Source organism: Lithobates pipiens, unplaced genomic scaffold (assembly GCF_037356315.1).
Source record: "Lithobates pipiens isolate NorthernLeopardFrog02 unplaced genomic scaffold, aLitPip1_a1.2 Scaffold_18, whole genome shotgun sequence".
In the NCBI taxonomy this organism is placed as follows: Eukaryota; Metazoa; Chordata; class Amphibia; order Anura; family Ranidae; genus Lithobates; species Lithobates pipiens.
Window position 1 is genome coordinate 143,086,859 of NW_027507758.1, and position 26,808 is coordinate 143,113,666.

The 26,808-nt window shown below is 42.4% G+C and overlaps 1 protein-coding gene across 4 annotated transcripts in view; it reads left to right on the top strand.

Annotated features, from left to right (window-relative positions):
* Positions 1–26,808, top strand: part of RIN2 (Ras and Rab interactor 2) — a 271,299-nt gene that overhangs the window by 119,609 nt on the left and 124,882 nt on the right. Inside the window, exon 3 of one of the 4 annotated variants that reach the window (XM_077486211.1) lies at positions 18,864–19,038. The exons of the other annotated variants lie outside the window; for them this stretch is intronic. The gene's annotated coding sequence lies outside the window, so the exon portion shown is untranslated. The remainder of the gene's footprint in view (positions 1–18,863; positions 19,039–26,808) is intronic. 4 annotated transcript variants of the gene reach the window in all.

Consider the following 26,808-nt stretch of genomic DNA (forward strand, 5'->3'; position numbering starts at 1 on the left):
CACCACTAATCACTCAGTTCTCCCCCTCCACTCTGAGCAGGGTGCCATAACTGTCAGTCAGTGGCTCTCCACTTTGCCTAACCCAACGCTCACTGAAGCGCTGCGCAATGGGGAGTGGCAGGGGCTGGCTCAGGCTCACAGCGGCATGTTGAGAGGCTGAGTCAGATGCTGGTTCAGGCATTTGTGTGGATCCCGACTGTAAAGTCTGAGTGACGTCAGCCGCCAGCAACAGAACGAACTGTGATCCATAGGAGAAGTATAGCCAAAATAGGTTTGGCTATACTTCTTTATTTAAATTTTTTAGTAGCTGATATTTTGGCATTTGAATTAATTATCTGTGTAGCATTATGTCCCATAACAGCATATGGATATGCAATGCCAACTATGTTAATAATTGGTATTTGTTGTAATTTGTAACTCTAAATCCACCCAGAGCATTTTTTTTTAATCCATATTTTTTTCTTCCCCAACCATTTTTTTAAAGCATTTTCTAGGTGTATTGCAGGAATTTTTGGTCATGCATTATGCTTCAGGCATTTGCTTTTTGGACTGGCCAAGGAATGGAGTACAATTCTATATTCTATAGGAGAGGAATTATTCATGCATAAAACCACACATGAATACGCATGTTTCCAGGCACTTCCACTGAAGTCTGTGAGGTCAAAAATGCCTATATATGCTCCAAAAAAAACAAATGTATTTTTTTAAAGCATAGGGTTGTAGAGCGACTGCACATACAAGTAGGAATTGGATTCTGCATATGAAGCATAGTCAGGTGAAGGGTAACAAGCAGAAAAAAACACTCAACTGTATAAAGGGGCGAAAGCTAAATTCTAGGAAAATATAGAAGAAACAAAGTTCTGTAATTATTAATACAATGTATTACATTTAAAATGTAACTAAACCCACAGAATCAAAAACTATCAATAAATGGTGTATTACATGCTGTTCATAGTCCCTCAGTCACTATAAGATTTGTTTTCTGTACTCTGTTACTCTCTATCTCTACCTTCTGTTCATGTTCCCAATTCAGCTAGGGATTTTGCAGAGCATTGTTGGCAACTCTGCACATGCTCAGTTCTCGGTAGGTTCTATGCTGAGCATTTCCTCCCTATCACATATGAGCAGCCCATGGGACTATAGAGTCACACATGTACGTGTATACACAGCGTTAAATGACAGCCCACTCCCTTCCTCCCTCCTACATGCCCACTAACCAGCTAAACACAATGGGGGTGGTATAATAGATTTAGATTGATGGAGGCTTCACCTCCCCCTTATTCTAATGCCCCGTACACACGTTCCGATTATCGTAAGACCGATCGTTCACATTTTGTTGTATACAACTAAGATTGAATACAACAGTGCAAAATGTGTGTAAGACTTTTGTCGTACGATTCTGGAAAAATCTTCCGTCGTGCGTAGCTACGTATTTTAAATGATGTCAAAAACGTGTGACCTGTGTGTCCTTCTGGTTTATTTTCATGTTTCCGATCATGCGTGGTGTTTGTCTAATGACTTTTATCGGACGCATACTGTACTGACTACACGACTGTCGTACGATGGGCTGTCATCCGACCAAAGTTTTCCTGTTTGTTCCTTCGGATTTAGTTGGACGGACTGTCGTGATCGGCTGTTGAAAGCTGCGTACTAACGATCAGATTATCGAACGATCTGTCCGAAAGCGACTTTTGTGGTCCGATAATCGGAACGTGTGTACGGGGCATAAGTGTAGCACTGACTCCCGAAGGAGCGGCTGATTTAATTGGGCTTACCGTTACCTTCTTCATCTTGTGCTTGTCTAGGGGTTTCCTGAGGTAGATGGCCCAAGAACCGCAGAGACTGACACCAAATCAAATGGAAGGGATTTTTATTTACAAAAGAAGTAATTAACTAACACAATCTCTCAACGTAGGGTTAGAGGGTTTAGGTGAGAAAAGTCCAGGTACTCTTAGTGCTAAGCCAGTATGAAAAAAACACATCTCTCATATCAGGAAATCCAGAGAATAGCCACTCACAGCTGGATCCTCACCCTTATTGGATAGTCCTTCTCTCACCAGGTCTAGCAGCCAAAAAGGTGTTTAAATCAGATACAAGTCTCTGCCACAGACTTGGTGTAAAACACTTTGGTAAAACTAAAAAGTTTGTAGACAACTTGTAGAACCCTTATATGGTACCAGTATCTTGCAGCCGGTCCGGCGAAACCACACGAGATTGGATTCACTTGGGGTCTTCCAACTTATTCAGGCTCTTGTTGGGAAGCCAACCTTTGCGTGGCCTTCTCCCAAAGGGTCCTCCCCTGGAAACCTTCACAGTTGCTGGGCCTCTCCTCTAACCGAGGCGGCACCAGACCCCCTCCGAATACTTCCTTCAGTTTCCTTAACTTGGGCTAGCCAGCCCCGAGGTTTGAAGTCAGGTGGATCCGCACCCCAGGCCATGGCAGTCCCGGGGGCTGGTCAGGAGGACCAGGACCAAACAGTCAGAAAACACTTCTGGACCGGAACCCCGAAACATGTGACATCCACACCTTAAGTACTCTCTCCCAGAAGGCACAGCAAGAGTGACACTCCCACAGGGCTGGTTCCGAGAGAGAGTAATGCACCCAACTAGACTGCATTCTGCACCCTGCCACGATGATAGCACCACCTATGGTCAGGCAGAACACCAGGCAGTCCAGCTAGACTGGTGCTGAGGTCTAAATTTAGAATAATTTAACCCAAATCCAAACTGCGGTTCAAGGGTAAGGTTAATTGACAAAACACATAGCGCATGCTCTTCAGGAGCTGACGCTACATAAGACACAGGCTGGAGGGGTGTGACACAGCCTTTGATTGGCAGAAATCCTCCCACACCATGTTATTTCCACAAAATAATAAAGATTTGATTTCAAATATATATTTGTATGCTAATTTAACAGTTTATTGATATTCGTTATATATTTTTACTCTGTATTCCAAAGGCCGGTTTATTTATTTATTTTGAACATGTGACCAGCAGCAGAAGACTAGAATCTCCTCCTGCTTATGTTTCCTTGCAGACAGGCTGGGGAATATTTGGGTTATGTGACAGCTGCATATCATTTAGGAAAAAGGTAGATAGATGTTTTTCTATTTATTAAAATAATTACAGTGCCATCATCCACATACATAAATGTATGTGTTGTATTTGTCCTGGCACCAGCCTCTTGCATTTCCTGTAGAGCTGGAGTGTAATAGGAAGAAGCAGTATATGGAGCCAATCAGTTTATGTCGGAGCTAGACAATTCCCAGTCACCAGGTCGCAAATGTGACGGAAGAAACTATTTGGTGATGAGGTCATCGAGAGCTATTGGCAACACAGCTCTGACTAACTAATGACCATCTAGCACAGGGATATGCAATTAGCGGACCTCCAGCTGTTGCAAAACTCCAAATCCCATTATGCATCTGCCTCTGGGTGTCATGCTTGTGGCTGTCAGAGTCTTGCTATGCCTCATGGGACTTGTAGTTCTGCAACAGCTGGAGGTCCGCTAATTGCATTTCCCTGATCTAGCAGGTCACAGACCATATAGACGGCTTTATTAGTATGGTATTGGGAGAGCCTCAGGAGCCCAGACAAGGGAGGTGGGTGGAAATGGAAGCTGTACTTGTGCAGTGATCCCGACATGTTTATTCGGCTTCATTGATCTCCACTTGGTTAAAATTCAGCCAGCGACTGCAGGAGGAGGCAGGTATGTTAGTGAATTGGCAGAGCCGGGCTGTCCTTGGATCCTCTTTGGAGTAAACTGTGCTAGAGTGTCAATGCCATGGCCTGCCATATGTTCACATAGTTCCAAGGATGAAGCTAAACTGTGGAATGGCACATGGAGGTCGATGATGGGTGATGCAGGTGGCCGGAGAGGACTATAGATTTATTGTTATATGGGCAGTGTAACAGGAGGTGATAAAATGTCTCTTTCATTACTGTAACTAGCCATGCCTGCCACAAAGTTTGAATATCGTTATATGTTCCTGCAATAGTAATTGCACATTTTTGTCTCTAAAAACACTTTATTTGTACAGCAAAAAAATTGCAACTCCAGCACACCAGCTGGCATGTGTGAAGGAACCTACAACACATCCTGACATTGTGCACACACACTGCAAAGCAATGTAAAAACCACAATACTCATCCTTTTTTTTTTAATACTTTTTTAACCTTCGTTAACTTAACATTCAACTCTGCGATGCATTGCGCTGTAGCACATTGCAAAAAGCTGTGCAAAAAATGCAGCCTGTCCTCCTTTTTTCAGAGCACAACATACACACGGGCCAAATGGCGGACTTTTTTTTTTTTAAATGGCCAATGCCTTCATTCGGCCCATGTGTAAGTGGTGTGTGACCATCCCCTCCACTCAGGTCTCAGAGTACACTCAGCTCCATGCTTTATTTTGTGCAGTATATGACATCAGATCCATGCCTCCTGCCTTCTGACGATCAGAAATGCTGCATAAACTGTGCACTTTGAATGACTGTGGATAAGAGATAAATGGGTACAACTTATGTTGTAGGATTTGTTTAATCTCTGTGCATCACCTGAGCCTAGTCATTTCAGTGGGTATATGTATGGGTTTACAACCACTTTAAGTTTTATAAACATTTACATACAGTATGTACAGTATCTCACAAAAGTGAGTACACCCCTCACATTTTTGTAAATATTTTATTATACCTTTTCATGTGACAACACTGAAGAAATGTAGTGCTTCATATAAAGTACCACAAAACCTTCTCCTATTTTAACACTGAAGAAATTACACTTTGCTACAATATAAAGTAGTGAGTATACAGCTTGTATAACAGTGTAAATTTGCTGTCCCCTCAAACAACTCAACACACAGCCATTAATGTTTAATCCGCTGGCAACAAAAGTGAGTACACCCCTAAGTGAAAATGTCCAAATTGGGCCCAGTTAGCCATTTTCCCTCCCCAGTGTCATGTGACTCGTTAGTGTTATAAGGTCTCAGGTGTGAATGGGGAGCAAGTGTGTTAAATTTGATGTTATCACGCTCACTCTCTTATACTGGTCATTGGAAGTTCAACATGGCACCTCATGGCATGAACTCTCTGAGGATCTGAACAAAAGAACTGTTGGTCTGCATAAAGATGGCCTAGGCTATAAGAAGATTGCCAAGACCCTGAAACTGAGCTGCAGCATGGTGGCCAAGAGGATACAGTGGTTTAACAGGTCAGGTTCCACTCAGAACAGGCCTCTCCATAGTTGACCAAAGAAGTTGAGTGCAAAGATGATGCACAAGAAAGCCAGCAAACAGTTTGCTGAAGACAAGTAGACTAAGCACATAGATTAATGGAACCATGTCCTGTGGTCTGATGAAGCCAAGATAAACTTATTTGGTTCAGATGGTGTCAAGCTTGTGTGGCGGCAACCAGGTGAGGAGTACAAAGACAAGTGTGCCTACAGTCAAGCATGGTGGTGGGAGTGCCATGGTCTGGGGCTGCATGGGTGCTGCTGGCGCTAGGAAGCTACAGTTAATTGAGAGAACCATTAATGCCAACATGTACTGTGACATACGGAAGCAGAGCATGATCCCCTCCCTTTGGAGACTGGGCCACAGGGCAGTATTCCAAAATGATAACGACCCCAAACACACCTCCAAGGCAACCACTGCCTTGCTAAAGAAGCTGAGGGTAAAGGGGATGGACTGGCCAAGCATATCTCCAGATCTAAATGCTATTGAGCATCTGTGAGACATCCTCAAATGGAAGGTGGAGGAGCGCAAGGTCTCTAACATCGACCGGCTCCGTGATGTCATCATGCGGAAGATGACTCCAGTGGTAACCTGTGAAGCTCTGGTAAACTCCATGCCCAAGAGGGTTGATTAAGGCAGTGCTGGAAAATAATTGTTTGCCTCACAAAATATTTACACTTTGGGCCAAATTTGGACATTTTCATTTAGGGGTGTACTCACTTTTGTTGTAAGTGGTTTAGACCTTAATGGCTGTGTGTTGAGTTATTTTGAGGGGACAGCAAATTTACACTGTTATACAAGCTGTACACTCACTACTTTACATTGTAGCAAAGTGTAATTCCTTCAATGAAAAGATATAATAAAATATTTACAAAAATATACTCACTTTTGTGAGATACTGTAAATATGTAATCTTTGTAAGAAATAACCACACAAGAAATCCCCACATTGCTTTCTGTTTTATTCGTATTCGTATATCAGGTTACTATTTTGTTATTTCCTATATCCTTCCTTTTGTAATTTCATGACGCAGGGGAAAGGTATTATTTCTTTTCAATCCTATTCTATGCAGAAAGGTGGATAGAATCTTGCTTGTACATCGTCGGGTGGGGGTCCATAACCTTTTGTGCATGTTAGAGCAATGGGGTTTGGTTTACAATGTCTTTGATTGCACTGGGATGGACATTTCTATGTATTGTACTTATGTACAAGAGTTGTATTCCTGAGACTTCACCATGCCATGTATTAAAATCAACCTGGACCTTATCCATCACAGGTACTGCAGCTGATATTTTGGCTAGGTCCACATTGTCATCTATTCCACAGTGCTGTGTGGTGCAAAATAATCAGTATATTAATGGAGGTGCAAACCATTGCCAGACAGCTCTTCCTGTTCTCCTTGATAATACCATAAATGTAATCAGAGGCAGGAGTGGGCTGCTAGAATTCTTGATAGGCTTCAGGGAGGCTAGAAAAATAAGACACTTAAGCCCCGTACACACGAGAGGATTTATGTCCGACAGACTTCCGAAGGAGTCCTGCCGGAGTTCTGCCGGAGTTCCGACAGAGTTCTGACTGACTTTTCGACTGAGCGGACTTGGCCACACACAATCACACCAAACTCCGACAGATTCGAACGTGATGACGTACGACTGGACTCGAATAAGGAAGTTCATAGCCAGTAGCCAATAGCTGCCCTAGCGTCGGTTTTAGTCCGTCGGAATAGCATACACACGAGCGAATTTTTCGAAGGGATCGGGTCCGGCAGAGTTCCGTCTGAAAAATTTGAAGCATGTTCCCTTTTCTAAAGTCCGTCAGACTTTTGCGAATCAAAAGTCCGTTGCAGCCCACACACGATCGAATAGTCTGACGGAATCATTCCGTCGGACTTTGGATGTTGAAAAGTCCGCTCGTGTGTACGCGGCATTAGGCCGACTATAGACGGTTTGAATCTCAGCCGGTAGATTTGAACTGTGTAAGGACAGGTGAAATGTACTAAGCTGATTGATCAATCAACTTGGGTACAACCAGCCTGCCGTATTTTACTTGTGCTTATCGCTAGCGGCTGCTAACAGTATTATAAGAAAAGGTGGTGGGTATCTGCACTAACTGTAGTAACACTAATGCTGTGTACACACGACCAGACTTTTCGACGGACTAGGTCTAACAGAACGAATCCGCTGGACAATTCGATCATGTGTGGGCTTCATTGGACCTTTTCTGTCTAAAAATCAGACGAACTTTAGATTTAAAACAAAACAAGTTTCAAATCTTTCCAATGGACTCAAGTTCAGTCGAAAAATCTGTTCGTCTGTATGCTAGACCGAAGGATGAAAACCGACGCTAGGGCAGCTATTGGCTATGAACTGCCTTATTCTAGTCCGGTTGTATGTCATCACGTTCGAATCTGTCGGTCTTTGGTGTGTTTTGTGTACGGCCAAGTCTGTTCGTTCGGAAAGTCCGTCGGAACTCTGTCGAAAATCCGTCGGGAAGACCGTCAGACTTAGTCCGTCGAAAAGTCCGGTCGTGTGTATGCGGCATAATATGTAAAAGAAGCCAGCAGTTTGTTGATCATCAAACAATAAAAAATTATAAAAGTCCAAAATGCAACGCTTGAATTCACATGAACGTTCTGTCACTAAATGGATAGAAGATATGAAGGGCCCTTCACCAGCTTCTGTGTATGTGGAAAGGCACAACGCACCCAAGTGAATCCAATCTGCTTACCAGAAGGTAATGATATATAGGCATATAATCATCAATCACCGGAAATCGTGGTGTCACTCTCCAAATGGTACAGGTAAAACGAAGAAAGGTCCAATCATCGAATCACATATGGCCACCAATTCATCGAACTCTGAAGCCAGACTGGATGTGATAACCGTTCACCAGTTTATTCATCAATCACAGAAAATCGTGGTGTCACTCTCCAAATGGTACAGGTAAAATGAAGAAAGGTCCAATTGTCAAATCACATATGGCCACCAATTCATCAAACTCCAAAGTTAGAGTGGATGTGATAACCGTTCACCAGTTTAGCATTTACCCAAATGGAAACAAGAGGCAGGAATAGTGACACTGCTAACAGTATAGTTACAGTGCTATCACTGTCTTCAACTTTTTTTCTGCGCTCTGCTGATTCTAATCAGGCATTATATACAGCCTTTGTCAGGGGTTGGGAGGGGTTCTTTGAACAGCGGTAGATTAATCTCCCAAGGGGTCTGCATAGTTCCAGCACAAACATCAACAGCATGGTAGCAGCGACCCTCAGTATAAGTGGGCATCGCTTTGACCACTGTAAATGGCATTCTTCCGACTGACAATTAATACAGCAGGGTAAGGGGGCCCTTCTCCCACTGACCACCAATATCAACATCTTTCTCCTGACCATTAATGTAAGAGTCTCTCTTCCACTAAACTTTAATAAAAGGGTCTCTTTTCCACTGACCACCAATGTATGGAGCCCTTTCTCAACTGATCATCAATGTATGGAACCCGTTCTCAACCGATCACCAATGTGTGGAGCCCATTCTCAACTGATCACCAATGTATGGAGCCCTTTTTCAACCGATCACCAATGTATGGAGCCCGTTCTCAACTGATCACCAATGTATGGAGCCCGTTCTCAACTGATCACCAGTGTATGGAGCTTGTTCTCAACTGATCACCAATGTATGGAGCCCTTTTTCAACCGATCACCAATGTATGGAGCCCGTTCTCAACTGATCACCAATGTATGGAGCCCGTTCTCAACTGATCACCAGTGTATGGAGCTTGTTCTCAACTGATCACCAATGTAAGGGTCATTTTACTGACTATCAATGTAAGGGTCTCATTCCAACTGACCATTAATATAAGGATCTTCTACTGACAATTAAAATGATATTAAACATAGTAAAATAAATTGCCATTATTCATTTACAGTGCTTTTTTTCCCACTGACCACCACTATAAAGCAGCATTTCCCCATTGATCCCCAATGTGAGATGACATTACAATTTTCATTTTCTGCATTTCTTTTCTGGACATTATTATTTGTTTCTTCCTGATCAGTACTAAAGACGATTTTCCCGATTGTGAGCCTGTTTACCTGCTTCCTAACTATTGTCATTCACAGAAATTTCCCGTCACACATTAGTCTTGTGAAGTTTCCTTATAGTCAGCATTTGAAGGGCAGGACAAAGTTCTTATTTACCGTTTCTTCTTTAAACATTTAAAGTAATGATCTTGTAGGAGGAAGAGGCTATAAAAATAAGCCAAGACTATACACTATGGCCTCAGGCATAAACAAACTTTCCATTGCAATAGAAATTGTTCAGCGTATTTATTTGAATTTGTATTTCCTTTGTTATGCTTTCTGCATGTTTTGAAGGTTAGTTTGGAAATTCACTAAATGCAAGATGACATGAAGATCATAATAATGGGATTCTTAAATAATTATTTTTTGATAATACGTTGCTTTGTGTTTTTTTTTTTTTTTTTTTTTTTGCTAAAGCAGTTGATTTATTTTTTAGGGCATTTTTCTGCAAGCTATTATATATTACGTTTATAAGTGGTAATAAACCCATGAAGCTGAGTTGGAAGAGTAGAGGAAAAGCTGAACTTCCCTAACCGTGTCCCTATTCTGCACTCTGAGTAATAATAAATACTTTTCCTGTCCATTTCCCTTTCCAAAACCTTTCAGTCGGTCAAATATACCACTGAAAAGTGTTTTGCTATATCTGTTATTATAAGGAGTCTAATCAGTTCCATTCCTAGTTCTTCCCTCCCCACCTCTCATGTGATGGAAATGATGAGAAGAGAAGGTATTCTGTAACTTGGCAAAAGGAAACTGGACAGGGCTGACACCATTTCTTTACTCTACTTGCATGGTCTTTAAAGGGATAAAACATGAGAAATGGGCATGCATTGGAGAAATGTTTTGCTTATTTATTTTTTTATTATGTTCTGAAATACACTTGAAAGGGGATGTTTATTCTTTTTGCTAATGTATATACATGCAGTGAGGAAAAAAAGTATTTAATCCCCTGCTGATTTTGTACGTTTGCCCACTTACAAAGAAATGATCCATCTATAATTTTAATGGTAGGTTTATTTTAACAGTGAGAGACAGAATAACAAACAAAAATATCCAGAAAAACGCATTTCAAAAAAGTAATACATTGATTTGCATTTTATTGACTGAAATAAGTATTTGCCCCCTTTGCAAAACATGACTTGATGGCAAAACCCTTGTTGGCAATCATAGAAGTCGGACGTTTCTTGTAATTGGCCACCAGGTTTGCACACATGTTGAGAGATTTAGTGTTTTGGGCCATTGTCATGCTGGAGTACCAATCCACGACCCATTTTAAATGCACTGGCTGAGGGAAGGAGGTTCTCACCTAAGATTTGAAGGTACATGGCCCCATCCATTGTCCCTTTGATGTGGTGAAGTTGTCCTGTCTCCTTAGTTGAAAAACACCTCCAAAGTGTAATCTTCCCCCTCCATGTTTGACCGTGGGGATGGTGTTCTTGGGGTCATAGGTAGTTGAGTTGATGCCAGAGAGCTTGATTTTGGTCTCATCTGACCACAACACTTTCATCCAGTTCTCCTCTGAATCATTCAGATGTTCATTAGAAAACTTCAGATGAGCCTGTACATGTGCTTTCTTAAGCAGGTTGACCTTGAGGGATTTCATTCCTTCATGGCGTAGTGTGTTACTAATTGTTTTATTGGTTACTATTGTCCCAGCTGCCTTGAGATCATTGACAAGATCCTCCCGTGTAGTTCTGGGCTGATTCCTCACCGTTCTCATGATCATTGAAACTCCACGAGGGGAGTTCTTGCCTTTGTGCCCCAGACTGAGGGAGATTGACAGTTATTTTATGTTTCTACCATTTGTGAATAATCACACCAACTGTTGTCACCCTCTCACCAAGCTGCTTGGCAAAGGTCTTGTAGCCCATTCCAGCTTTGTGTAGGTCTACAATCTTGTCCCTGACATCCTTGAACAGCTCTTTGGTCTTGGCCATGGTGGAGAGATTGGAATCTGATTAACTGATTGCTTCTGTGGACAGGTGTCTTTTATACTGGCAACAAGCTGAGATTAGGAGCACTTTCTTTAAGAGTGTGCTCCTAATCTCAGCTTGTTACCTGTATAGAAGACAACTGGGAGCTAGAAATCTTGCTGATTGATAGATCAAATACTTATTTCACTCATTAAAATGGAAATCAATATATAACTTGAAATGCTCTTTTGTTTTTTCAATATTTATGTTGTTATTCTGTCTCTCACTGTTAAAATAAACCTACCATTAAAATGTATAGACTGTTCATTTCTTTGCCAGTGGGCAAATGTACAAAATCAGCAGGGGATCAAATACTTTTTCCCCTCGCTGTATAAAGGAAAAGAATTAATGAAAATATTCTTATGTGTTATATATTATTAAAGCCTTCATTCTGTTTATTATTTTGAGTTATAGGCCTATATGTGGTTTATAGACTCTGGGACAAAGCGTTGTCACACCATACCAGGAAGTGCCTATACAAGGAAGGACCTTCAAGAAAGGATTATTAGGCATTATTTGATTGACAGCTGGAGATTTAAAAGGGAACTCCAGGCAGTCAGCTAAAAATACATATGCATATACAGGTATATTGTATATGGGAGCGTTTTGCTTTCCAAAGAATTCAAATTTTTATCCATCCTGTCCTGAGATTTATACAGATCTATCACACAGCACAATCAGGTCTGGCAGGGCAGGAGAACTAGGTTTTCTATACTGCAGTTAAGTAATTCTTACATGTCTTGACTGATGAGGCAGAAGGAGAAGCAATCCAGTGATTTACTCCACTCGTTTCTCCTATCGGCATATTCCTTGTTAGCTCATGAGCACTGCAGCATAACTCCTGCTGCTTCTTTCTCTCCCAGTATAAGCTCTGCTGCTAAGTAGATTGCAAGAGGCTGATGACAAATCAAATTGGCACTTGCACTGCTTGCATTTGAAAAGTGCATGTAATACACTTTTAAGTAGGGATGCACAGAAATTTCGGCCGCTGAAACATATCGGCCGAAAATGCTCTTTTCGGCCATTTGCCAAAATGAAAAAACGTCCGATAATCGAGCTGAAAATTGGGTGGGGGTGGAGCACCGCCCCGCCCCTGGAGCCACCCATCATGGGGAGTGTATAGCGCAGGAGAGCCGCCTCTGTCGCCTGGTTGTATAGAGCGCTGGGAACATCACAGCTTTAATTTCAATAGCTGCGTGTTCCCTGTCGCGCGCCATCACATACAGCCCCTCCCCCTTGTCTGGGGAACTTTGATTGACAGATCACCCATCCCAGGATTTGACGGGCAATCTGTCTATCAAAGTGCCTGGACAAGGAGGAGGGGCTGTATGTGACAGCACGCGACGGGGAACACACAGCTATTGAAATGAAAGCTGTGATGTTCCTGGCGGTCTATTCAACCAGGCGGCGGAGGCGGCTCTCCTCTCTCTTCCCTACACTGGTTACAACATGGGCTGCACTGGAGACACACTGGCTGCACTGGAGGCAACACTGGCTGCACTGGAGACAACACTGGCTGCACTGGAGACAACACTGGCTGCACTGGAGACAACACTGGCTGCACTGGAGACAACAATGGCTGCACTTATCTCTTTTATTATGTCCGCAGTCTCTGACCATCGCCTGTACCATGTCGACAGTCTCTGACCATCTCCTGTACCATGTCGACAGTCTCTGACCATCTCCTGTACCATGTCGCCAGTCTCTGACCATCTCCTGTACCATGTCGCCAGTCTCTAACCACCTCCTGTACCATGTCCCCAGTCTCTGACCACCTCCTATACCATGTCTCCAGTCTCTGACCATCTCCTGTACCATGTCCCCAGTCTCTGACCACCTCCTATACCATGTCCCCAGTCTCTGACCACCTCCTGTACCATGTCCCCAGTCTCTGACCATCTCCTGTATTATGTCCCCAGTCTCTGACCATCTCTTGTACCATGTCCCCAGTCTCTGACCACCTCCTGTACCATGTCTCCAGCTTCTGACCATCTCCTGTACCATGTCCCCAGCCTCTGACCATCTCCTGTACCATGTCCCCAGCCTCTGACCATCTCCTGTACCATGTCCCCAGCCTCTGACCATCTCCTGTACCATGTCCCCAGTCTCTGACCATCTCCTGTACCATGTCCCCAGTCTCTGACCATCTCCTGTACCATGACCCCAGTCTCTGACCACCCCCTATACCATGTCCCCAGTCTCTGACCATCTCCTGTACCATGTCCCCAGTCTCTGACCATCTCCTGTATTATGTCCCCAGTCTCTGACCATCTCTTGTACCATGTCCCCAGTCTCTGACCACCTCCTGTACCATGTCCCCAGCTTCTAACCATCTCCTGTACCATGTCCCCAGCCTCTGACCATCTCCTGTACCATGTCCCCAGCCTCTGACCATCTCCTGTACCATGTCCTCAGCCTCTGACCATCTCCTGTACCATGTCCCCAGTCTCTGACCATCTCCTGTACCATGACCCCAGTCTCTGACCATATCCTGTACCATGACCCCAGTCTCTGACCATCTCCTGTACCATGTCCCCAGTCTCTGACCATCTCCTGTACCATGTCCCCAGTCTCTGACCATCTCCTGTACCATGTCCCCAGTCTCTGACCATCTCCTGTACCATGTCCCCAGTCTCTGACCATCTCCTGTACCATGTCCCCAGTCTCTGACCATCTCCTGTACCATGTCTTCAGTCTCTGACCATCTCCTGTACCATGTTCTCAGTCTCTGACCATCTCCTGTATAAAAATATTTTTAAAAAATGGTAATTTTCGGTATCGGTTTTGGTTTTCGGCATGGTGTATTTTTCATTTTCAGTTTCGGCACCAAAAAACCCATTCAGTGCACCCCTACTTTTAAGTATGCAATGGGCTTTATTTACTAAAGCTGGAAAGTACAAAATCAGGCTCACTTCTACATAGAAACCAATGAGCTTCTGACCCCAGCTTTTTCAATAAAGCTTTCATAATAAAACCTGGAAGCTCATTGGTTTCTATGCAGAAGTCAGCCTGATTTTGCACTTTCCAGCTTTAGTAAATAAACCCCATTGTGTACTTAAAAGTGGGGTATGCCTGTAATGTATTTATTAATACAGATGTACATTAGTTTGTATGTTTTATATTTGCCTGAAGTTCAGCTTTTACTTTTAAAAGGATATTGACATGTTAAAGATTATGTCTTTGATGATTGGATTTAGATCTACTTTAAATCACTCTTAAGGAAGATCCTGCTTTTGAGTTAGTCCTGAGAAAACTAAGGTGAAGGGTGACATTGCACAGTGATTGCCTAAAGGCAAACAATAATCTTTTAAATGCTCCCTAGTCTCTTGCCAGCAACTCCCCTAAAGCCGCAAACAAACTACAGATTTATTTTTTTCTTTCAACCAAGCTGAGGTCCAAGCCGCTGTACTAATTATTCAATGTTAGTTCAGCGATCACCCCTGCTTGTCTATTGTGTTCGGACAGGCGGTCGCCCCCCCCCCCCCCCCCCCCACCAGAAAACTGCAGTCCCTGATTGGGAGCCGATTGGCAGACCTGTTTCGGGTATTGTTGTGCCATCCATTTGGAATGTCGCCCAAGAAATGAATGCAACACGTCTGCACTACAGGGCACCATGATCATCATGTATATTGTGATGTGCTGTATAAGGAAAAACAGTGCGGTTTTTATTTATTTTTTCCCTGCGTTGGGGTGCATTGGCAGCCCATACACATGAATGTAATGTTTTAAAGCAAGACGTTTGGTAATGCAGCTCAGTACAACCCAAAGGTATGAACAGCTCTAAGGCCCCATACACACTATCACATTTTCTGCTGATTTTTGTCTTCAGATTTACCAAAACCATGTAGTATAAGGGCCTGCCTGATTACATACAAATTGAAACTTCTAAGGTTTGACATCATATTATATGGTTTTAGTAAATCTGAAGGAAGAAACCAGCAGAAAATCTGTCAGTGTGTATGGGGCTTTACACTTTGTGGGGCTTGCTGGGGGTGGAAGGATGAGTATTTTTAAGGATACTTTTAATACCACTATCATTTAATTACCTTTTGCCTAAACCAAATTTACATTCGTATTGGAAATTTTTATATATGTTCACTTAGATGCCCAATTATAAAGACCTGTGAAATAATTGCTCTATATACCAAATGCAGCCTGTTTTCTGTCAAGTTTTTAAAACTTTGACATAGAGTAGAAATATATTAAAAAAAAAAGACTGATTCCCGCAGTCAATATAACATGAACATAAAAATATTTGTTTTAGTGTCTTTAAAACCCACATCATCAGTAAATTGTGTATGACATACTGTTCATACTCATTATGAGATTTGTTTCCTGTATTCTTCAAAAAACCTGGCTGATTCTCCACCTTCTGTTCATGTCCCCACTGCAGTTAGGGATTTTGCATAGTGTTGGCAGCTACTGCACATGCTCAGTTTTCATCCCATTTTCTACTCTGAGCAGTTTTCCCCCCCATCACATCTGAGCAGCCCATGTTACTATAGAGTCACACATGTGGGCGTATACACAGTGGTAATTGACAGCCCACTCCCTCTCTCCTCCTCCATGCCCATTAACCAGCTAAACACAATGGGGGTGTGATATTACATGTAGCTTGATGGAGGCTTCACCATCCACTTATTCTAAGACACAGGTTGGAGGGGTTTGACACAGCCTGTGATTGGCAAAAATCCACCTATATCATGTTATTGCCAAAGAATTATATATATATATATATATATATATATATATATATATATATATATTTGAAATTAAATCTATATATGACAATTTAAAGCAGTTTGTTGTTAAGAAATATTTATTTTTACTCTGCATCCCAAAGGCTGTTTTTTTTAATTTATTTTTTAGGTTTTTTTGTATTTTGAACCATCAGCAGAGGACTAGAAGCTTGTCCTGACATTGCTTCCACAATCCATGCTGCAAGTTGTTCTCTATTTCTAAAAAAAAAAGAAACTAAATCCAGTGGTTTTATGGATGTACGTGTTGTGAAATCTCGTTCCTCTGAAATTTTTTGCGGTGTCTTGGCAAGGTCACATCTACATCCGTTCATTATTCTCAATTTTAAAAGAAGCGGATTCGTCCAGTTTTATTATTTTATGTTTGGCCCATCTCCAAAGACAATCTGTACAGTAGCAGGAAGTAGCTGGAAGGATGTAAAGCATAACTCTGCCATGTCTCACAATGTTTTATAGGAGACACAAACATAGCAACAAGAGGTTTTATTATACGATGGTGGCAGAACTGAAAAAATGCAGTTGCAAGCAAAGTTGTGATGTGCGTACTGGTATATCGTGAAGTGTACATTTGTTGGACTTTAACCACTTAAGGACCAGAAGATTTTCCCCCTTAATGACCAGGCCATTTTTTGTGATATGCCACTGTGTTGCTTTAACTGACAATTGCGCAGTCGTGCGATGCTGTACCCAAACAAAGTTGATGTCCTTTTTTTCTCCCCACAAATAGAGCTTTCTTTTGGTTGTATTTGATTACCTGTGTGTTTTTTATTTTTTGCGCTATAAACAAAAATAGAACGACACTTTTGAAAAAAATAAAATAATAATTTTTACTTTTTTCTATAATAAATAGGCCAATATGTATTCTTCTACATATGTTTGGTAAAAAAAAATCTCAATAAGCATATATTGTTTGGCTTGCACAAAAGTTATAGCGTCTTTCAAGCCAGCTGAACAAAACCCACACAACCCTAAAACGAGCAGCGCTTTAACACTAACAGCCGGCGCTCGCAGTGTGAAAGGGGTCGAAACAGTGGTGTAATGGGTAGCACTTTCACCTAGCAGTAAAAAGGGTCGGTGGTTCAAATCCTGACCACGACACTACCTGCCTGGAGTTTGCACGTTCTGCCTGTGCCTGTGTGGGTTTCCTCCGGGTACTCCGGTTTCCTCCCACACTCCAAAGACATGCTGGTAGGTTAATTGGCTTCTGTCTGACTATGCTCTAGTACAGTGATGGCGAACCTTGGCACCCCAGATGTTTTGGAACTACATTTCCCATGATGCTCTGGCACCTTGCATTGTAGTGGAGCATCATGGGAAATGTAGTTCCAAAACATCTGGGGTGCCAAGGTTCGCCATCACTGCCCTAGTATATGAATGTGAGTTAGGGACCTTAGTTTGTAAGCTCCTTGAGGGTAGGGACTGATGTGAATATACAATGTATATGTAAAGTGCTGCGTAAATTGACTGCGCTATATAAGTATCTTAAATAATAATAATAAAGGGTCAAAAAAGCTGAACTGGTTAAAGCAGTGATTCAGTCGTTTTTAAGTTTATTAAAAGTCAGCAGCTACAAAAAGTGTAGCTGCTGACATTTAATAAATACACGCTCACCTGTGCCAGGATCAAGCTTTTTGGGCACCCGAAACCTTGCTCCTCTCACTCTCCTCTCAGCGGTGCCACCCTCATTACTGTGGGCACCCAGCTCTGACAGCTTAAGGCTTCACAGCCAGATGCGCACTGCGCCTTCTCATTGGCTGGGCAATCTTTTGGAACTTGTGACATGTCTCAGAAGATAGCAGGGAGCGAGGGGGAAAGGAGGAATCACCTAGGTGACCCGAGTGGAAGTGGGAGCTGGGTACTTGTCATAACTAGGTACCCCCCCCCCTCCCCAAAAAATAAATGACATGCCAAGTGGCATGTAAGGAGTGCAACTCAACTTTAAAGTGGAACTTCACTTTAAAGAAGAACAAAACAAATGATGGCGCAATCGTATTCGCTATGTTCAACAGAACGTTCTCGACTCGTCTATAGCCTGTCTGACTGGCTGGGCACATTGCACATCTAAAATAAGGTTCATTTTTTTTGCAGTAATTGCACTTAGTCGGTTAGGTGCAATCCTTCCTAAAATCCTGACTGCAGAGTTCCTTTATTCTACACAAAAGGGAAATGGCCTTAGTGTAGGGACTGCGATTACAATACATGATGTTGGAGACAGGAAGTACTCGTTTCCACTCCTCACATTGTATCAGATACTAATTTTAAATACAAGGTTAAGCGTTATCTGTCAGAATGATAACTGATTTGTACATATACATTCATCCCGTAGGAAATAGACATTTTTTGTATGGCAGAGTTTGAAAACTCTGAGATATTTGACTATTCCTTTGTTTTTTTTATTTTATTTGGAAATAATTGCATTAATTATTGCAAACTATTGATCCTATTGGCAGTGAGGTCCATCTTAGCAGTGTAGTAAAGTTAGCATATTTATTTTCCAGCGAAACTACTGGTACATTCGTTCTGTGCTAGTTATGCAAAACTGAATACTGAATATTTTCCTTCTATTTCCTCTACAAGTAGAATGTCATTCATTCATAAACAAAAAAACAAAAAAAGTTTTTGGAAAATGCAGCATTATCACTATTAGATGGAGCCAAGGATCATAGAATATAAATATATACTTTCATGACGACTCCAAATGCATAGGGTAACTCTACTTTCCTGGGGAAAAAAATAATCACAAATAGAAAAAATAGCATATAAATTTGCAACGCAAGCCATATTGTAATTTGTTATTAAAATGTATTTATATTTTTTTCATTTTTCAGCACTGTAATTTCCTGTAAAATTCAATGCAATTTGGCAACCTGGAGGCATTCTGTACTTATACACATACTAAACACCAGAGATGCCATTTCCTGCTTGTGTGATTGGCTCTACTGATTTTCCCAGAATTCTGCACTAAGATACAACTCCCATTTTAGGCATCCCTGCAAGAAAAATGTAAGTTTTGGTTAGATACTCCTAAAGTGTTATTTACTTCTAAAGTAACAGGTAGCAATCTACAACAAAGTGTGTTAAAATCCTTGCAATGTACATGGATCACCCAGAGTTATTGTTTTTTTGTTTTGTTTTTTCAACAAAAGTGGAGTTACCCTAAGACCCCTTTCACACTGGGGCATGTTGACGGTAAAGCGATGCTAGTTTTAGCTGCGCTTTACTGCTGTTTTTTTTTTAAAGCTGCTTTTTCGCCCGCTAGCGGGGGGGGGGGCTTTTAACGCTAAAGAAGGGGTTAAAAACTCATGCGTTGCGGTAAATCTGAAGTGCTTTTCAGGTGCTTTGGAAATGCTGTCCATTTATTGCAATGGGTATGGGCGTTTTGGGAGCGCTGTAGACAGCGCTCCCAACCCGCCCCAAAGATCCTGCTTGCAGGACATTTCCGAACGTCCCGCAAGCGCCCCGCCTAGGTGTAAAAGCACCCATTACCGCAGAGAATGGGAGGCAGTTTGCAGGCACTATTATTTTTTCTTTTTGTTATAAAAAGAGATTATACTGAGGGGGGTGGTGTGGGACCTGAAGACAATGCTGGAGCAGTGACATGGAGCCAGGTAAGTGTTTAGGGATGAGGGAAGCTAGTGGAGTGTTTTTACTTTAATTGGATGCATTAAAATAATAACTATGGGCACTTTTTTTTTTAATTTTGGTTACAGTAAGGGAGGATTATAACCCCTGTCAGTGTCCCATTTGGGAGATTTCCTTTCACTTCCTGTCCCATAGCCAAACAGGAAGTGAGAGCGTAATCCCTGCAAATTAAGGGAATTTCTTGGGGACCCCCTGGTCACCAGAACTAGTGTCCCTATTGGAAAATTTCCCCTCTACTACTTTTCTGGGGACAATCCAAAATGTGGGGGTTTCTTTAAAGCCTTGTACACACGATCAAATTGTCCGGCGTACTTAGTCCGGCAAACAATCCGGCGGATAGTCCGGCAGACTTTCTACCGAACTGACTTGGCGACACACGGAAAGTCTGGCGATTGCTAGCGCGATGAAGTACAGCACATACGACGGGACTAGAAAAAGGAAACTTAATAGCCAGTAGCCAATAGCTTCCTTCTCGTACTTGCTTCTGAGCATGCGTCATTCTTAGTCCGCCAGACTAGCATACTCACGAACGTATTGTCTGCTGAAACCCAAGAAAGATTGGGCTGCAAAACTACTTTCTAAGTCCGCTGGACTTTACGCTGAAAAAGTCCGCTGCAGCCCACACACGATCAGATTGTCTGGTGAAATGCGGTCTGGCGGACTATGTACGCAGGACAATTCGATCGAGTGTACGCGGCATTACTTTCACTTTCAATGATAATGGTAAACAGAAAAATTAGGCTGGGTTCCCACCTATACAGTTTGCTTTTGGTTGTCTCTGCGGTGCTTCTTTCTGTGTATTTTACATTTTTGCACACATGCCCATGAATTTGCTTTTTTTTTTTGGCAGATTAAGGCTTGATTCACACTAACGCGTATTTTGATGCATTTTGCAGAAATGCAAGGAAATTTTTTAACGGGTTCCTATGGAACATGTTCACATCAATGCATTTTTGTGCCTCTGCATTTTTGGAAAGGGTCGGGGACTTTTTTTCATGCAAAATGCAGTGTTTTGCATGTAATAGAAGTCAATGGACCTGCATCAAAAACGCAAGTACCACTTTTTTTACCACGTTTTTGCCGCAATTTTTTTTCTTTTTTTTCCACTGTATATATCTGGTTGCTAAGCAACCATCGTGTAAAAAAAACCCCGTAAAACGTGGCAAAATCGCTGTAAAAACGCGTGTCCAAAAACGCGTCAAGCACCGTTTTGTCATTGGAACCCTTTCATACATGTTAGATGATCAGCACCGGTGATGTCTGCCTGGTGCAAAAATTCATTCATTGTGCTCATTCCAAAAAAAAGACATTTGCAGTCTTACAAAGTTCATCTGATGCCTAACAGTATTTTTCGAAACCAGCTTCAGTCATTACAAGATAATAATTCAGCAGGAGCCAGGTTTTGCCATCATTTGCGCTTTATTTATTTTTTTCAGAAAGGAAGTTGTGTTTTATTATTCATTTATAAGGGTAACCACCCCATGAAATATTCTTAGAGTGGCCATGGATGGGTAGATCTGTCAGTGAGAATGACAGTCATGGAGAAATCTATTTATATTTCCGCTGTATTTATGGAAATAAATGCAGTATAGCAACATTCATTTTTTATGGAACTTTGTAAATAAGTAGAATAGTAAGCACAAAACGTGCTCTGCATGCATAGGTTCTAATGGTACTAACACCTTAAAAAAGCTTTAAAATGTTAATGTAATTTAAAAAGTACATTTCGATAGATTTACATTTTGTTAAATACCTGGTAATGCTGCCATGAAGGTTTTTGTTCAGGCACTTCCTGTTATAGAGTGACAACACACATGTTGCCAATGGTCATTTCAGCACATATTGCATGCCACTTTTACCATCTCTTGGATCCTGTGCTGGGTGTCTTCTCCAGCTGCTGGCACTTCTGGGTTTCATCCCAAGCTCTGGTGCTACAGCTAATTCGGAGACGGCTCTCAGGTTTGATGCCTGAACCAATCAGGAGACAGCTCTCTTGGTTGGCACATCTTTAAATTGTGAAGCAACACATGGCCGGATGTTCAAGCAATGTGTCACTATGCTTGAGCAGATTCTTCTTGCCTGCTGTAGTACTTACCTGTGTGTCTCCTGTGTCTGACTCCAGTGTACTCAGAGTTTAGTAAAACCCAGTGCTCCAGTGCACCTCAAAGCATCCTGAGTTGTCTAGTGCCGCCTATGAGCCTTATGACTCCAGTGGACCCTAGAGCATCCTGTGTCATCTAGTAACTCCTAGTATGCCCTGTGAGCCTCCGAGACACCTGTGCCCACACACAGTCTCTGGCACACTCTACACAAACCTTTCCCAACCTTTTCAACACAGAGGAACCCTTGAAATAACTTTCTGGTCTCAAGGAACCCCTGCTCTAAATGATTATATCTACAACTCATAATACATTAGTGTGGTGGTCAGTAGGAAGAATGCTTCTTACACTTGTGGTCATTGGGAAGAATTGCCACCTAACAGATAGCTAAAATTATCAAGGGTGTCAGTGGGAACTTAGCTGAGAGGCAGAAACTGCTCAAAGAACCCCTAGCAACCTCTAGAGCAGGGATATGCAATTAGCGGACCTCCAGCTGTTGCAGAACTACAAGTCCCTTGAGGCATAGCAAGACTCTGACAGCCACAAGCATGACACCCAGAGGCAGAGGCATGATGGGACTTGTAGTTTTCAACAGCTGGAGGTCCGCTAATTGCATATCCCTGCTCTAGAGGAACCTTGGTTGAGAAGCCCTGCTCTACACCCATCTGACTTGCTACATTCCACTCTCAGCTCTGTCTGTACCTTCAGATACGCTCCCACAGTCACCTGTGCTATCCTCCTCTCAGTGGATACAGACCCCTCTCTGAGACATTGCACAAGTCACTGCTGTCATCAGGAGACCCTCTCTAAAAAAAATGCCATGTAACCATTGCTGGAGTCCATACATTAGACAGGAAGAGGCATCAAAGATGTGCTGTAGACCAGAAGTAAAGATGAGCGAAGGGTTCAGCTCAAACGCCAATATCAGGATGCCGGCCCAGTCAGCTGCGGCTGTGGAATTCCATGCCTAGCCACACTCAAACAAAGTGGCAGGGATATTGGTGATATCATTGATCCGATATGACCATGTTTGGTCAATGACATTTTACACACAAAACTTTGTGGTGGAGGTTTAGGATCACTTATTGTAAAATTGTTATTCCGAATGTTCCGAAAGCCAGGAAGAAAAATTAAATGTGTAAATTATAGTTGATTTCATATAATTATTTCATGTACAATTATAGATAATTTTCTTCTTTAGAGTGAGAATATTTTCCTTTAATCTGCTTAATGAATTAGAGGCTAGGGACATCTGGGATATTTTGGAAGGAAATATAGATATGTAAATTAAATTTGTAACGGCCTAAATTTTCTCTTGATGATAGGAAGTTTAAAAAAAAAAAATGTTATTTGAAAAAACCCCAAGGTTATATTTAAATGCTATTTTCAGCACTTCGAAAATGCACGGTGTCTAATAATAATCCTATAATCCGAAAAATGGTGCATGCTGCATTTAGGGCCCTCCAGACACTAATGCCACGTACACATGATCGGAATTCTGGCCAGAAAAAGACAGATAAGAGCTTTTCATTGGAAAATGCGACCGTGTGTATGCTCCATCGGAATTTAACTGTCCGAATTTCTGCAAGCCAAAAATTTATAGCATGTTCTCAATTTTCCCGACGGAAAAACTTTCTATCGTAAATTCCGACATGCCAAAAATCACGCATACTCAGATTCAACTAGGAGACGGAAGCTATTGGCTAGTGGCTATTTACTTTTTTCTAGTCCCGTCGTACGTGTTGTACGTCACCACGTTCTAAACGATTCAAATTTATTGTGACCGCGTGAAAACCATCAGAGCTTTTTCCGACAAGAATTCCGATCGTGTGTAGGCGGCATTTGATGGACCTCACTGTTGATTTATAGCCATGTACAGCCTGTCAGATTTTACATGCGATTATTGCTAGTGGCAGCTATAGCCGCTGGTAAAAAATCAGTGTATTCACATCGACTGTAGTTGCAGGAATGAAAATTGCTCTGTCCATGGCTGGCCTTATCTTTCACTATCTGGTACCCCCTGCTAATCATGATTGGAAAAAATAATGGGCCCAAAGTTCATGTATAATTGTAAATGTGATTTTTTTTTTTTATTGCTTGTTTGTTTCCATTCACGATTGCAACACTTTACTCAATGTAATTACAGTTTTTACGGTTTACCAGTAAGATGTACTTTATGAGGGAATCCCTGGGTGTCATCAGGATCAAAAAAAAAAGCAAAAATTCCCAGCTCACTTACCAGCCAGCCTGCAACATACCAAATCCTTCTGTGTAACAGTACACATTTAAACCAGGCGTTTCATTTTCACACATCTGCAAATATATGCGTAAGCTTCAGCGGCCATGTCACGGCACCCCAGTGTACTGCAGTCCTAAATTTACAAATTGGAGCACATATATAATAATGGATAGATTAAGGGCAGGTATGTCAGGAGGGAGCCCACTTCTCCTTAAAGGTAAAGGGATGCACTGGGCACCCAGCAATAGCACAATGGCAGCAAAGGTATTCAGTGTGCCCCCGCACCAATTAACCAACTATATGGCAACCACCCCAACCTATAACTGGCCTTACAACAAGGAGCACATGGAAAGGCAAGGCATGTCAAAAAACAAACATAAATTCCCAAATTACCAGCCAGCCTGCAACAAACTGAATTGACCCTGTCTAACAATTCACTTTAAAAACATGGGGTTTAGCCACAACACTGCAAATATATGTGCAAGCTGTGCTTATATTATATCTACAGAAAAAAAACTGACAGATTCACCGTCCCTAATGCCCCGTACACACGAGAGGGATTAAGTCTGACAGACCTCCAAAGGAGTTCCGCCGGAGTTCCGCCGGAGTTCCGACGGAGTTCTGGCGGACTTTTCGACCGAACGGACTTGACCACACACCATCACACCAAACTCCGACGGAGTCGAACGTGATGACGTACGACTGGATTCGACGTAGGAAGTTCCTAGACAGTAGCCAATAGCTGCCCTAGCGTCGGTTTTAGTCCGTCGGAGTAGCACACACACGAGCGGATTTTTCAAAGGGGACCGGGTCCGGCGGAGTTCCGTCGGGAAAATTTAAAGCATGCTTCATTTCTAAAGTCCGTCAGACTTTAGCTTCGCTAAAGTCCGTTGCAGCCCACACACGATCGGATAGTCCGCCGGACTCAGTCCGTCGGAGTTTGGATGTCGAAAAGTCCGCTCGTGTGTACGGGGCATTATGATAATCTGGCCATGGTATAATTAGACAGAATGATGTGGTAGTATGTTATTCCTTGTTTGTTAACATTCATGATTGAAACACTCTACTCACGTAATTACATGGTTTACCAGTAAGATATACTTTATGGTATGATTTCCCATAGCCAAAACAGAAAGTGAACCGGCATCCCTCCAAAGGGAGGGAATCCCAGGGTGTCATCAGGATTACTAGAACTAGTGTCCCCATTTGAAGGTTTCCCCTCTATTACTGTTCTGGTAAAAACTCAATCTCCCTATTAGGAACAGAGGCCACACTTAGACTGCTTTCACACCACACCGCTGATAGCGGCGGCGGTAAAACGCCGCTATGTTTAGCGGCGTTTTATCGCCGGATTTGCGGCGCATTTCGGCCGCTAGCGGGCGCTTTTACCCCCTGCTAGCGGCCGCGAAAGGGTTAAAACCGCCGGCAATACGCCGCAATAGCGGCGTTTTGCCGGCGGCATTACAGCGCTGCCCCATTGATTTCAATGGGCAGCAGCGGTGGAGGAGCGGTAAACACACCGCTCCTTCCCCGCTCCAAAGAAGCTGCTGGCAGGACTTTTTTCTGACGTCCTGCCAGCGCACCGCTGTAGTGTGAAAGCCCTCAGGGCTTTCACACTACAGACAATGGTGCAGCTTCTTTAGGGCGTTTTTCAGGCGCTATTTCTAACGCTATAGCGCCTGAAAAACGCCCTGGTGTGAAAGGGGTCTTAAGACCAAATAGGTGTTCTAATCCCTTAGCCCTCTATCCTAAATGAATAAAAAAAGTTTTGCCTTTATTGCACTTTAATAGGTTAACCTCCCTGGCGGTATGATTAGTTCTGGTTTTAGGTGCTGAAAGCGGTTCACTAATTTTGCATGGTAATTTGGTGTTTTATATTGTAGTCCTGTAATTCTTAGGAAAAACTCTCTTAAATCTGTTCTAACCAGAGTCTAGCAGACATCTCGGGTATGATAAAGTTTATAATATAATAAATAATAATAAAAATTATTCAATAATGTAATCAAATCCAAAAACACTGACATTTGCTCATTTGCAGAATTGTCGCTGTCATTAGATTTAGTGTTTGATGACGAATTTCCCCACAAATCGCTATCGCTCAATTCTGCAAGTGATTATAATTTATTATCGCTGTTTTCTAGTTGGTCTAAAATCACTTTTGACATAAAGGGACACTTTTTGGTTGCTATGGACAATCTCCAAATTCCAGGCAAAAAAAACAGTATTTATAATATAAAAGTGTATGCAAACCACTGCACAGACCACTAGGGACAAAGGGAGTGTGTAATTTTTTTATACAGTACTGTAATCTGTAAGATTACAGTACTGTATGTGTTTTGTGTGTTTTTACTTTTTTGAATTTGGCGCCGATCTCCGCTCCTGTGCGCCATAACGTATCGAGTGGAGGACAGCTTGATCACACAGCGCGGAGACATCGCTGGATCCAGGGGACAAGGTAAGTAACTTCTCCCTGTGTCCTCCCTGTATCCAGCAATGCGATCCCGAGTCTGGCTCGCAGTTACCTCTTATGGTACTGAAATCCCAACCCAAGGCAGACTCGGGATCACCGCCTGGGAGGTTAAGGAACACATCCAAAATGCTTCTGATACTATGGGCTCATTCAGGTGGGCGTCAGCCCTTGCTCCCCCTCTTAAGTGATCTGCAGTGGTTTGATGGTTTAGAGCAGGGGTCTCCAAACTGCAGCCCATGGGCTGAATGGGGCCTTTTGCTTGCCTTTATTTGGCCCTTGGGGCACTAGTCCTTCTACTGGCACGAAAGATGGAGCACGGTTCC